Source organism: Stegastes partitus, unplaced genomic scaffold, assembly GCF_000690725.1.
Source record: "Stegastes partitus isolate 25-593 unplaced genomic scaffold, Stegastes_partitus-1.0.2 Scaffold1535, whole genome shotgun sequence".
Taxonomy (NCBI): Eukaryota; Metazoa; Chordata; class Actinopteri; family Pomacentridae; genus Stegastes; species Stegastes partitus.
In genome coordinates, this window is record NW_007579266.1 from 6,725 (window position 1) to 20,520 (window position 13,796).

Below are 13,796 nucleotides of genomic sequence, written 5' to 3' on the forward strand. Positions count from 1 at the left end.
ATCCCATAATACTGATGCTACCAGCTGCTGACAGAAGACATGAACAGAACCAGGTCCAGTGTTCAGACTGAGACACCTGGATGGATGTAGAACTGTTCTGGTGTCAGGTTCTACCAGAATTCAGACGTGTTCTTCCTCCTAAATGTCATGTGTCTATCTGCTGTACTGATGAGGCTCAGAAATGATGGAAAAAGTCCATTAAGGTGATCAATCTGGACCCTCCTCTGTGGACTTCAAGGACCTGGACCTCTGGAACATTCACAGCATCATTTTGGACCAAATTCAAACATTCTGGATATATTTGGAGTCATTTTTGGACAGTTATTGAATAATGTTGGACTCGTTTTTAGTCACTTTTAACACATTTTTTCTATTTTTATGCATTCTGACTAACTGTTGACAACATTTTGAGTCTTCTTGGACGGGTTTTGAATGATCTTGGACACATGTTGGATAATATTGGACAAATTTTCATCCAATATGACTTAAAATTAAACACTTTAGTTGGACGTGTTCTTCCTCCTACATGTCATGTGTCCATCTGCTGCACTGATGAGGCTCAGAAATGATGGAAAAGGTCCAATAACAGGTGTGAAATTTGGACCTTAAAGGGCCTCGAACTCTGGAAATAATCTTAGTAAACAATCAAATTCATCCAAACCTGCCTGATCTTTAGCTTCTAGTCGACTTAAAAGATGCACATCAGAGAGAATCAAAGCTCAAAGTTCGGCTGAAAGCAGCATCAGGGGGAAGTTTTTAAGCTTTTATGTTGCACATGTGCAGAAAAGCAGATGTTTTGGTGTCGGTTTCGGCCCGATGCAACATTGGAGGGATTCATAAATAAATGTTGGAGCCAGAAAGTGATTCTGATGAAGGAAGACGACAGAGAAAGCTCTGCAGGACTGGTTCTGTAGGTTTGTGATGTACGAAACCTCAAACATCTGTGTTTCAGTNTTTCACTACAAGATGAACTGGAAGAAACAGACGGATGCTGTAGCATGAGGCGGCTCAGATAAGAGCGAGGTCGTGTGCAACAATAAGACAAAAATAATATAATATATAATCACACTTTGAGTTTTCAGCGATCTGTGGCTGCAGCAGACGGACGAAGAATCAGATAAATACGGATGAAAAACAAACATTTCTGTTGCTTTAGTTTGAGTATAATCACGGATTCAGTCGCCAGCCAACGTTTATTTGGATTAAAAAAACTTAGCTTCATGAGTCACTGTTTGATTAAAAATGTGATTGATTGATTACAAAGCCTCTAATTAATCTGATCAATCACCGTCTGACCACAAACGCTCCCACATTTCACAGGGATCTGCAACTCTTAGCTCCCCTTTCATCGACCTCCGACTTGTTGGACGTCTGCTCAGGTTGAAACCCTCCGACGCTTTCCTTCCTCGACCTCATTCAGAGCATCAGCTGGAAGGTTGAATCCACTCTGTGACTGTACGTCAGTGTGTTTTCTCCCAAACTTTGCAGCGCTCGCTAAACGACCCGTTTTTCCATTAATCATGTGCTCGTCCACATCTCGGCTATCTATCCGTCATCGATCCGTCCTCTCTCGTTATCGTCGGCCTCGCGTCTCCTCCAGCTCTGCCTCTCCAAACATCAATCCCTCCGTCTCGGCATCGATCCACAAACACACTCTCTATGAACGCATCCATCCGAGCGTCCCTTCCTCCCGAGGCTCCTCGTCCCAGCCGAAGGGCTTCGGCGGCGGCAGCATCGAGGCTCGACGCTCCGCTGCCTCCGCCGCCCGCCAACACACAGCGACACAAAGACACACAGACGACGTTTTCACAGCTCCCTGAGCAGCTCAAATGGCCCGAGAGAGGCTGTGCACAGCAGCGAAAGACAGAATAAAAGGAGAGGACAGAGAGGAATTACAAGGCAACACCGATAGCAGCACAAAGAGGCAAAGGAACAAGAAAAACTGCAGCCGCTGCCGTGAAGCTTCCATCAAATTAAATCTCCTCTTTCTCGCTGTTTCTGCTAAATGTGGAGCGTTGATGACTTTGTGCTCCGTCATCAGTCTCATAACATCGAGTCAGATCAAGAAAAGAGGCAGAAAAACCAAAGAAGCAAGAAAAATGTGCAAGTTTCTCTGTTGCTCAGAGCAAAAACAGCAAAATTAAATCTCCTCTTTCTCGCTTTTTCTGCTAAACACGAAGCGTTGACTTTATTTTCCGTTGCTTCTTTGCTGCTCAGAGCAAAACAACCAAATGAAATCTCCTCTTTTTCTCCTTTTCTGCTAAATATGGAGCGTTGATGACTTTATAATCCATCATCAGTCTCATAACGTCGAGTCAGATCAAGAAAAATAGCAGAAAAAACCAAAGAAACAAGAAAAATGTGCAAGTTTCTGAAGTCTGCAGCAGCTACGGTGAACCTTTACGTGATGTTTTATCAAATTAAAACTCCTCTTTCTCACTTTTTCTGCTAAATATGGAGCGTTGATGACTTCATCCTCCGTCATCAGCCTCATAACGTCGAGTCAGATCAAGAAAAGTAGCAGGAAAACCAAAGAAAAAAGAAAAACGTGCAAGTTTCTCTGTTGCTCAGAGCAAAAATAACCAAATTAAATCTTCTCGTTCTCGCTTTTTCTGCTAAATACGACTCGTTGATCACTTTCTAATCCATCATCAGCCTCATAAGATCCATCAGACGCCACTAAATGTCAGTCAGATGAAGAAAAACAGCACCAAAAAAACCAAAGAAGCAAGAATCTTTTATCAAATTAAATCTCCTCATTCTGGTGTTTTCTGCTAAACATGGAGCGTTGATGACTTTATGCTCCGTCATCAGCCTCATAAGATCCATCAGACGCCACTAAATGTCAGTCAGATGAAGAAAAACAGCACCAAAAAACCAAAGAAGCAACAATCTTTTATCAAATTAAATCTCCTCATTCTGGTGTTTTCTGCTAAACATGGAGCGTTGATGACTTTATGCTCCGTCATCAGCCTCATAACGATCATCAGACGCCACTAAATGTCAGTTACACAAAGAAAAATAGCACAAAATCTAATAGAAGCAAGAAAAATGTGCAAGATAGCAAAATTAAAACTCCTCTTTCTCACTTTATTCTGCTAAACACGGAGCGTCGACGACTTTAAGCTTCTTCAACATCCGTCAGATTAAACATCAGTGAAAATACGTCTGTTTTCCACAGTTCTGGAGGAAATATTCGACTTTTTGCTCGCGTGAATTCACCTGATTTCATATTAATACAACAAACACATGAACGATGCTGGATTTTAATCTAAAAAACAGAATAAATAAGCTTTAATAAAACCGCCTAAAGTCTAAAAATACAAGAAACTAAACTCTAAAATCCACTGAAGTTACCCTGATGGCTTTAGTTTGTAGTTTCAGGTCAATAATGAATTAAAATGCAAAATTGAATCAACATTCAAGTCTAATAATAGAATAAAATGGATGACCTGTAGAACTACTTGTTGACTATTTGCTTATTTGTTCATGATGTAGGTGTTGGTTTTCAATTTTAAAATTCAGATATTTGTTTTTTTTCTTTCCTAAATGTAATAAAACTGCAAAAAAAAGCATCTTTTTGTGGCTGATTTTTGCCTGTTTGTGATTATTTGTTGTGCTTTTCTGTCTGTTTGGTCATTTTGCATCATTTCTGGTAATTTTGTGCCTTTTTGTGAACAATTTGCATCCACTTGGAGTTGTTTTGTGTGTTTTCGGGGTCACTTTGCACCCGTTTGTGGTCATTTTGCTTCGTTTTGTAGGTGTTTTGTGTATCTGTGGGTTTTTTGTGCCTCTTTGCAGTCAGTTTGGGATCATTTTGTGTTTCTTTGTCGTTCATTTGCATCCTGTTGCAGGTGTTTTGTGTCTCTGCGGTAAATCTGTGTCTTGTACTGATGGTTTTGTGTCCATGTTTGGTCACTTTGCGCCTGTTTACGTTCATTCTTCATGTATTTGTGTTGCTTTTTGTCTCTTTGTGGTGTATTTGCATCTTCCTGTGATTGTTTCGCGTCTCTTTTTGGTCTTTTTGCTACAGGTTTCCGTCTCTCTGTGATTTGTGTCTCTTTCACGTTGCTTTCTCATCCGTCCGTCTTCCTGTCGCTGAGTAAACATTGAGGCAGCGGTATTTGACCAAACACCGCCTCAGCTCGTCCATCAGACACAAGGTCGGCTCCTCAGCAGCCTCCGATCGGCTCGTGACCTCTGCAGCGTGTCGGCGCCTCGCTTTCCTCCCCGTCGCCACCGCCACCGCCGAGCGTCGATATGAAACCGGCAGCGGTTTCCAGAGACGGGGTCACAGCTCGGCGGTGGGCGGACTGAAACCGACCACCTGAATGAAACCGGCTGCAGCGGCTTCGTCCTACAGCAAAGGTTTCAAGAATCACTTTGAAAATGCAGATCTCTGGATTGAAGGAGGCTTCCAGGGATGGTGCTGCTTCCTTTTTGGTTTTTACCCTCATGTTCTGCAGGAACACGGATAAGTGACCGTCTCATCTGACTTGTCTCTGATCGTCTTTCTTTATTGCATCACAGATGGAAAAAACAACTTTGTCGTGGACGCTGATGATTTGCAGCTCAGGAGGTTTTCTCCACAGACACATGGTTGGGAGCATTTCTTCGGTTTAGAAGGTAAAAATAAGAGAATAAACTCTAACCGGAGTTCAAGATGTCTGGTCTTGAAAGAAACGTCCAGCTGCTAGGGCTGTAGAACCAAAATCATCTAAACAACAGTCTGTGTTTTACATGCAAGCAGTGCAGATTTACATCCGTGCTGCACAACAAAACAACGAACCTGTTAAAGCAGCCAAAGATAAACCCACCACGGACACAAGACGCCCAAGAAGCAGCTAAAGTCGCCTCACCGAGTCCAACACGGAGGAATCGCTCAACATGGAAGTGAAAGCAGCTCCCATAAATTTAGGTTTTGCTTCTTAGAGATGAAGAAAAGTCTCAAACATTCGCACATTAGCAGGAATGGAGCAGATTTATGTTCATGTAACTGCCATAAAAATCAACACATGATCACAAGAAAGAATCTAAAAACTGATCAGAACAATCAGAACAATAATAAAATTCCTCTGATTTCCTCCTCGAGCTGTGGCTTCACTTTAAATCGCTCGACTGCAGTCGGAGATCCAGCGACGTGTTTTGTTCACATCTGGAATCCTTCAGCTCCGGTTTGCACCTGCCTCCTCTCCATAGCAACAGAGACCGAAGGATGCCTCCGACCGCCGCCGAGCCGAAACCTCAGAGAAGATGGAAAAACTAAGGACGGAGGCGATCGTATTAGAGGCTGTTGTGTTGAGTGATGTTTTTGATTTACTGGAAAAACCAACGAAGAGGTGGAGAAACAAACATCCCAGAACCAATAAAACTCTGCAGTCGGTGTTTAAATTGGTTCATGTGAGAAAACCTGTGAAATGAGTCGTTTTCAGTTTGCAGCTCCACCGTATGTGAACGTCGGCGTCGGACAACCCGAAGGTTCGATCTGGAGGCTCCACTGAGCTGAACGTAGATGGAGTCGCTTTCTGCAGCTCGAACGCAAAGATTTCACTTTCTAACCACTTCTGCTCTTCAGACTGTTTTATGGCGGCGATGCAGAGACGCCGAAACACTTTTACACGACTCAACGCCGCCTCGAACTTGTGTCGTTTCTGTTGTGAAAGATCTCGGCTGGAAGGTGACGGTTTGCGGACGGAAAGTGGCACAAACACTTCATTTAGGAGTCAAGCTGCTTTAAAACATCTTGGACGGTGTATTTTAACCCAACAGCAAAGACAAACAGCAGCAGATGAATCATCCTGCTTCCTCTGTGCAGATTAAAACACAACCACGTTTATCTCGACGGCTTTCAGACCGACTGCTGTGACACATTTCACAGACTGAAACCTTCGGCGTCCTGCAGGAGTTCAGAGGGTTTGAGCCCAATTTTATTCGATATGTTCACTTTTTCAAATAAACAATGAAACTAAACTTGCAGTTTCAATATTTTCAGAAACTGAGACGTCACACAATACAAAATTCACTCAAACGCTCCTCTTTTTTAATCCTCATTTTGCTAATTTTGTTGGAAAAAAACCTGCATCATTTGCTGCAGAGGTAACAAAAAAAACAGTGTTTGTGGGCGGAGCTAAGCCCAGGTGGGCGGAGCTAAGCCCAGGATGCAGCAACGGTGTCCCTTCAAAACTGTGTTAGTGGAACATTTGCATGCAGGAGGGAGAAGCATGTGATTAAAGTGGATAATTCACCAGAAAATAGCAAAACAAACGACCAAACAGCTCCACCCAAATCACTTCGGTTGCAGCTCGGAGGTTGTTGCTATGAGCTAATATAATGAAACGACTAACTCAGAACATTTAGTTTCAGCTTCCACCTCCGCTGCTGCTTCAGCGCTCGCTCCAGTCAATAAAAATTAGATCTTAGCCAGAACTTTAACCGGGAGGTCCGTCTTTCTGATAAAAGTCGTCTGATTACAATAGTGAACATAAAGCGGTCGACCCGTTCTGAACAGACTCCTTTCAAAGCGGTTCTTTTTAAAGCCACACTTTCCTTCTCTTCGGTCACAACACATCGCAGGTCACGTCCCTTCGATCTCCACAGGCTTCAGAAACATTTCACAAACAGTTTCTGCTGCACAGCATCTTCTTCTTTGTCTATTCAGCTTCACCTGAGCGGATCTGAGCTTGAATACCACGCATGCTTCTTTTATGCAGGCTGCTGAACCTTTTGCATCGTTCTAACAAACATACGTATTGATACTTGTTCTGTCAGTACGTCTGAGCAGAAGGAATGTGAACAGTTCAATCAGTCGAGACACAGACGACTGAAGAGTTTAACAACGTTTTCCTGCAAATGACAATGAAGTCTTTGAATCAACAGACAGCTTTTAAAAACTGCACAAGATGCAACGACGTCTAGCCGAAGTTCAGCTTTTGTGCAGCACCGTTGTCATAAAACACACCTGCAGACTCCAACTTTCCACGCTCGGTTCAGAAAATACGACGCAAACATTTTTAATTTGTTCACGTCAGAAAGTTTCAAAGAAGCCACCTGACGCTCAAACACGTCACGGATGCAGCAGGTCGCGTCCTGATCGTTGGACGCCTTCGTCCTGATTTGTTGTGCAGAAGAAGCACGAGACATAATTGAGCCTCAGTGGATGCAAGAAAAAAAAAAAGCAACAAAAGACAGAAATCGATGCGGACTGAGGACTGAGGACGGCAGGAGCAGCTTCACTCTGGAGTTCAGGAAGCACAAGTTCCCGGCGACTAATTAAAACTAGGTGTCGGCCCGAGCGGAGCCGATCCAGAGTCTGACCTGATAATGTGAAACGCAGCAACAGCAGGTAATTATTCAGAGAGCTCAGCCGCTGCAGAGTCCAGCAGGAGGAAGAAGACTGGAACCAGAGCTTACTGGTGAAGATGGACTTCATACGAGCAGATAAACTGGAAGGCTGTTATAAATGTGATGAGTTTGTTTCACACAAAAAAAACACAACCAGATACACACTTTAGTCAAGATTCAATCCCTAATATGCTCATTACTCGGATAGATTCACACCATAAATAACACCAACACCAATCAGGATCTGTTTTTATTTGACAGAAACCGACTGAACATCAACTACGGCTGCAAAATAACAACCAAACAGACAATAACGTCCACGCTGAGCTACTTTCCTGCTCGTCTACAAACATCTGCATCACAGTCAGACCTGTTTCCATCCACAGAGCCTCTCCTGAAGCTAAAAACGTCGACATAATCAAACCGAAACTCTTCATGCAAACAGCTGCTTTCACTGTGCAGTCGCTGTTTGAAGAGGACGAGGAAGGTTCGGCGTTTTGTTGCACGACGTGTAAAATGTCACACAGCAACTTTAAAAAGTGTAGAAATGACCTGCAGAATGCTGTTTATATGTAATTTCATGCAGCTCATGAGGCGACTTTCCTTCTTCTGCAGGTCTTTGCTGTTTTTCAGCTGGTTGAACGAGTTCGCTGCAGCACAGATGCAACTTTCTCATCTGACTTAACATCATTCATCCTAAATCTGAAACTCAAGCTCTTCATCTGCTCTCCGTCGCTCATCGCTCATCGCTCATCTACAACATCTCTCGTCGTCCGGCTGGAAGTTGTAGAAGCGCTCGATTCACCATGAAGCACATTTGTTTTCCTTCAACTACAATGTGCAGGTTTGTCCAACATGAAGCTCTAGAAAGAAGGCAGATGTGAGGATTTTTGGAAGCATCTACCTGCGTCCGCCAGTAGGGGGAGACAAAAGCTCCACACGGCAGGTTTAACCTGAACTAGCCGGCTAGCGATGCGACGCCTCGGTGGGGAAATCTGCGTCGTTAAAGCAGCAAAGGGGGCAAACATCGCAGGAATACCAGCAGAAAAATCAAACAAACCAAGAATTTAGACAAGTTCCGGCTCACACTGACCCAATTCACCTGGATGGACATAACAACATTACACATATCAGCGCTAAAACGAGCTGGAAACACTTTTAAACAACAAAAATGTGCTTTGTTTTTGGCTCACAATGTAGTTTTACAAATAAAAGAAACAAAAATGTGGCAAATCTGTTTCTGCAAAGATCTGAAATATTCAGTTAGGATGGACTTTGACAAAGCAAAGACAGGTGACAGCATCAGACCAGTCCGAGTCCACCCCGAGCTGCTGGATGGAAGCAGCTCGTCAGCTCATGAAAGCTCGTTTTGTGCTCAGACTCCCGTTGAAAGCCTCTTGCCGGGCTGCCGGGCGGCGACGGCTGCGTTCCCGCGAGCGGCGAGGAGGCGGAGACGCTCGGCGAAATGAGAGCCGTGCACAGAGAGGAGGGCGGGCTCGTATGAAAAGATGGAGACCCGGGGCAACCGAGACTGACAAATTAGAGAGTGTGAAATAGAAAAGAGAGACAGAAAATCTATAAGCTCAGAGCTGGGACTGTGTGTGGCCCTTGTTGGAGGCAGTGTTGTACATAAAGGACGGGAAAGAGGAAAGAAAAGGCTTTTATCTGGCGATGAGGAAGGAGGGCTGAAGATTACGACCTCGCCGCAGATTTCGCTTTTTAAAAAAAAAAAAAAAAGGCGGGAAAAAGCCGACAGCGCGCCGCGGACACGTAGCGACCGCTATTAAAATGATACGCGAGTTAAGCGGCGACGTGACCGAGTGGGAGAGAGTTTTCTGCAAAACAGCAGCGCTCGAGTCAAATTGACAATTTAAACCAATCTGCAAAGCAATTCTGGGGGAAGTTATTAAACCGATGCCACCAGTAATATTATATTTTAAAGAGCAGCTCGCAGGCTGGCAGCGAATTAATGGAGGGAAATGAAGCAGAAGTTTTTGCAAAGAATACGTGCACGAGTTTATCACGAGTTTACGCTTCGCTCAAAAACAAAACTTGATCTTGATGTCAGAAAAAAAAAAAAGTAGATAGTTTGACACAGAAAAGGTTAAAAATGTGCATTTATACACATCTGACAGAACAGATTGTTATAATTATGAACCTGCTGCGTGTTACAGAGAACAAATGAGATGAGATAAAGTTCAACATATCCAGGCTTTCTTGCAGGATCAACAAAACCTAAACCTAAAAACTGCAAATCCAACATTCCTGTCTAAGATGCACAAACACAATAATTCAACATGAAGACAGAGAAATGCAAAGAAATCAGCATAAAAGACCGACTTCCTACATCACAGAGGCTCAGATTTAGCAGCTTTTCATCTAAACTTCTGCCTTTATGCCTCATAAAACCAACAAAATCATGCATTAACGTTTCAAAACAGTCATTTAAAAGAGCTGCAAATTAAGTTAAAAAACAAAAAAAAAGTCTGCAATTCCAAAGTCAAGACAACTTTTAATGGTTTATTATTTCCACAGTGCATCCAGGTCAGAGCGTCGACTCGTCGGTTTGAATGTCTGCACAGTCACTGTTTTGCAATCACACGCGGCTCACATGCAGAGATACCGTTTCTGCATTCATGTTGCAGCTTCCACACACGTAAATTATTCATGGCGCTGCTCGGCGGTGGAAATGTCACCGGAACGTGGAGGCGAACAAACAGAGTCCCAGACGGTCTGAAGCCCCGTTCGTCTTATAGAAATGTGAGGTTTTTAAAAAAAAAATTAATTTAGGCTGTTATGAAACGCAGCGTTTTGTCGTCGGAGTCTCTATTTGAAGCATCACTTATCGTCTTCCATCGGATTATGAATTATTATCCGGCTGTGATTGTGCTCTACACCGAATTACAGGCCTGTAATTTCGCTCCATTCGCTCGATTCAATTAGCGCGCGCCGCAACAACATAATTAACGCTGCGGCGCCATTAACACCCACCAGCCGTCTGCAGCGAGGCGGCGGTCCCGCCAGCAGCCGGCGGGGGTCCGTGGACTCGGAAAAAAGCAGCTCCGGCGTCAGACGGTGAGTCAGCAGAGGTGGAAGGTTTTAGCTCCGGCATCATCACCTTCATCACAACCCTGCTCTCAGAATAACACCACAGCGCTTCAAATCTAACAAATAAACGCCTTTTTGTGGCGTTTTTTTAATCATATCAAAGTCGGAGTTGGTTCAATCTCATGCTGACGCCTAAAATAAAAGTCTAAATAAAGAAAACGAGATATAAAAGTGCTTATTTGTTGGTTTTGGAGGCTGGAACTGGATAAATTTTTGGTGTTTTTAAGCCAAATCGAGATGCTGAACGGCTGCTTCATGTAGAATTTTGAGAGCAGCCTGGTTCTAGAGCCCTGATTCTGGTGAATAATGATGGATAACACTTGGAAATATGATGTTTTAACTCTGTTTTGTTGCGACCAACTTCATAATCTTCATCACTTTTGCTCAAAACACAACTCTACTGTCAGAATAACCCGACTACACCACAGCGCTTCTGCAGGAGGATTCAAAATTTCACAAATAAACGCCTTTTTTCCCCTTTTTTTAAATCGTATCGGAGTCAGCGTTGGTTCAGTCTCACGCTGACGACTACAATAAAAGTCTACATAAAGAAAACGAAACATAAAAGTGCTTATTAGTTGGTTTTGGAGGCTGGAATTGGATAAATTTTTGGTGTTTTTAAGCCAAATCAAGATGCTAAACGGCTGATCCATGTTGAATTTTGATTCTAGAACCCTGGTTTGGTGAATAATTATAGATTTCGCTGTAAGTCTGAGCACCAAGAGAGGTAAATGGGAGTGTTTCCTCATGTTTTTGCTGGTTTAGGAGCTCAGATTAGAGGTCTGTCTTTAGTTTAACCTTTACTTTTATTATTAGGGTTTTGTTTTGGTTGCTTAGAAATGAACAAAGCTGGTTCGCAGGTTGTAAAGTGAAGAAACACACCAAACATTGTCCAAGCTTCCTCTAAATTCGACGTATAACCTCCACATCAAAAGGATTTCTTCTCTCCAGCATCAAACTCAGCTTCTTACCTGCTCAGACTCCTCGTCTGAAGTCCGGCTCATCACATAGCATGTTAGCATAGCTCCAGCTAAGAACGAGCGCCTGCCTTTGGTCCAGTGTTTATGTCCTCACTGAAGATGCAAAGATCTGAAGTCACAAACCAACATCACCTGGCTTCAATTGGACCAGTTGACCAATCAGAGCAGGGGGGCGGAGTCTTGCTAACACAGGTGCTAAAACGGAGCAGCTCAGACGAAGAGAAGCTGCAGCAATGAGCCATTTAAGACAAGTCATGACAAAGTTTCTGGGTTTGTTCCCCTTATTTCCTGTTTTATTTTGAGAAGATCCTCGACCCCTGAGTGTTTGAGGTTGTTCTACTTCCTCCCTTTGTCATTGGTTGCACCTGTGTCTCCTGACTCACCTGTCTTCTCTCTACAAACAATCATCATGTGACAGTTTGTTCCTGTTTGAAACCCACTTGTGTCTCCTGGAACACCTGCCAGGTTCTTCTTCTTCACCCTCAGTTTTAGTTTTTGTTCAATTTTTGAGGAATTCTTCTTCCTTCAGGATTATCTGGACTCTGTATTACTTCCTGGATCGACAGCCGGCTTGTCTCTGCCTCCTGTCTGCACCTTTCGGTAAGTTTTACAAAAGTTATTTGGCTTTTTTTCTCTTGCCTGTCTGCTGTGTTTGCACTGGAGTCCAACAAAATGTGTTTTTGAACGTTTAAGCATAAAAACTCGTCCTCGTAGGCACAAAAAATACAATTAGAGACCTGTAAATGTGCAGAATCTGGGCTCTTTACCAGCCGTGTTTATATAAAGTGAGAAAACCGGATCGTCGATATTTCCAACTAAAGCTGAAACTCTTTAGGATCCGACTGACAGCCTTTCATATAAACCTGAGACAACTCGTTATCTGTTACTTGGAGTTCTTTGGCTGGATCAGTCTGTTCTTGTTATTTCAGTACAAAACAACCAGGTCACAATGATTTAGTATGACGCAAATACGGGCTGCTTTAGAATTTATTGAGGCTAGTACGCCTACCAGGTAGAGAAAAGATGCAAAATCACTGAAAAAAGATGTGAAATCGCCACAAAAACACACCGACGGGCCAGAAAGAGCTACAAAATCAACACAAAGGGATGCAGGATAACCACAAAAGGTGGAAAATCAGCAGAAATAGACACAAAATCGCCACAAATAGATGCAAAATCAGTGCAAAAAGATGTGAAATCGCTGCAAAAGCGTGCTGACGCATCAGGAAAAGCTACAAAATCAATACGAAAGGATGCAAAGTACCAACAGAAAGGTGGAAATCAGCAGAAATAGTGACAAAATCGCCACAAAAAGATGTGAAATCGTCGCAAAACGTGCCGACGCATCAGAAAAATTAGCAAAATCAACACAAAAGGATGCAAAATAACCACAAAAGGTGTAAAATCACCGAAAACAGTCACAAAATCGCCACATAAAGAAGCTAAATCACCATAAAAACAGGCAAAAATGACCACAAAGTCATGAAATCACAACAAAAACGCACAAATGCAACACAAGCTGCTGTAGTTCTGTTGTTGTGCAGCTGCTCGTTGTCCTTTCAGGATGAAGCGACCCGGTTACACTGATTTAATGATAAAATATGAGCCTTTAATGCTGATTTTATAATTAATTTGAGCTAATAAGGCTCCAGATTACACTGTTGATTAAGCAGCGATGTTAGAATCTGTTCCTGAGTTGTGAGGCTTCGTGTTTTTATCGGATGTGAGTTTCTAACAGAAGACGTGTTCTCGGCCTTCAGCGCCGCCCGACATCGATTCACTGACGAGATCATCGGCAGGTCGATCGATCAGGAAACCAATCACCAGTTCAGCCTCGGCTGATATTAACGGCTCGTATCAAATCAGAAAACGTTGGTTTTTGAAGCGCCCGGCGGTTCAGACGTCGGCCCGACCTGCATGGCTGATCTCTGCTCAGCTGCGGTGACATCAGCGCCCAGTAATTAACCCGACTAATGAAGCAGCAGGAACGCTGCTGTTAAGTTACGTCAGACATCGGTTCCAGCACATAAGAGGAGCGAGCGGCTCGGTTTCCGGCGCTGCCAGGTCGCCGTTAGCTGGACGCTCGTGCAGAAAAACAATTAGAGGCAGCAGGCGTCCAGCTCAGTGAGAGGAAGGTTTAAAGAGAGCGCTGAGGGCAGGAGGCGCCGCCGCAGGGCACACAAATTAATATAAAGAATATATATGAATGTAAAGAATTAATATCCTGTAGAGTGTGAAGGTCTGGCAGCAAGGAGGCCGAAAAAGTATGTTTAAAACTGGTGAAAATAACAGTAAAAAATCTGTAAAATGTAGATTTTTTTTGTAGATTTAAAAACAGTTGAACTTTACAGTCACACATATAAGAAC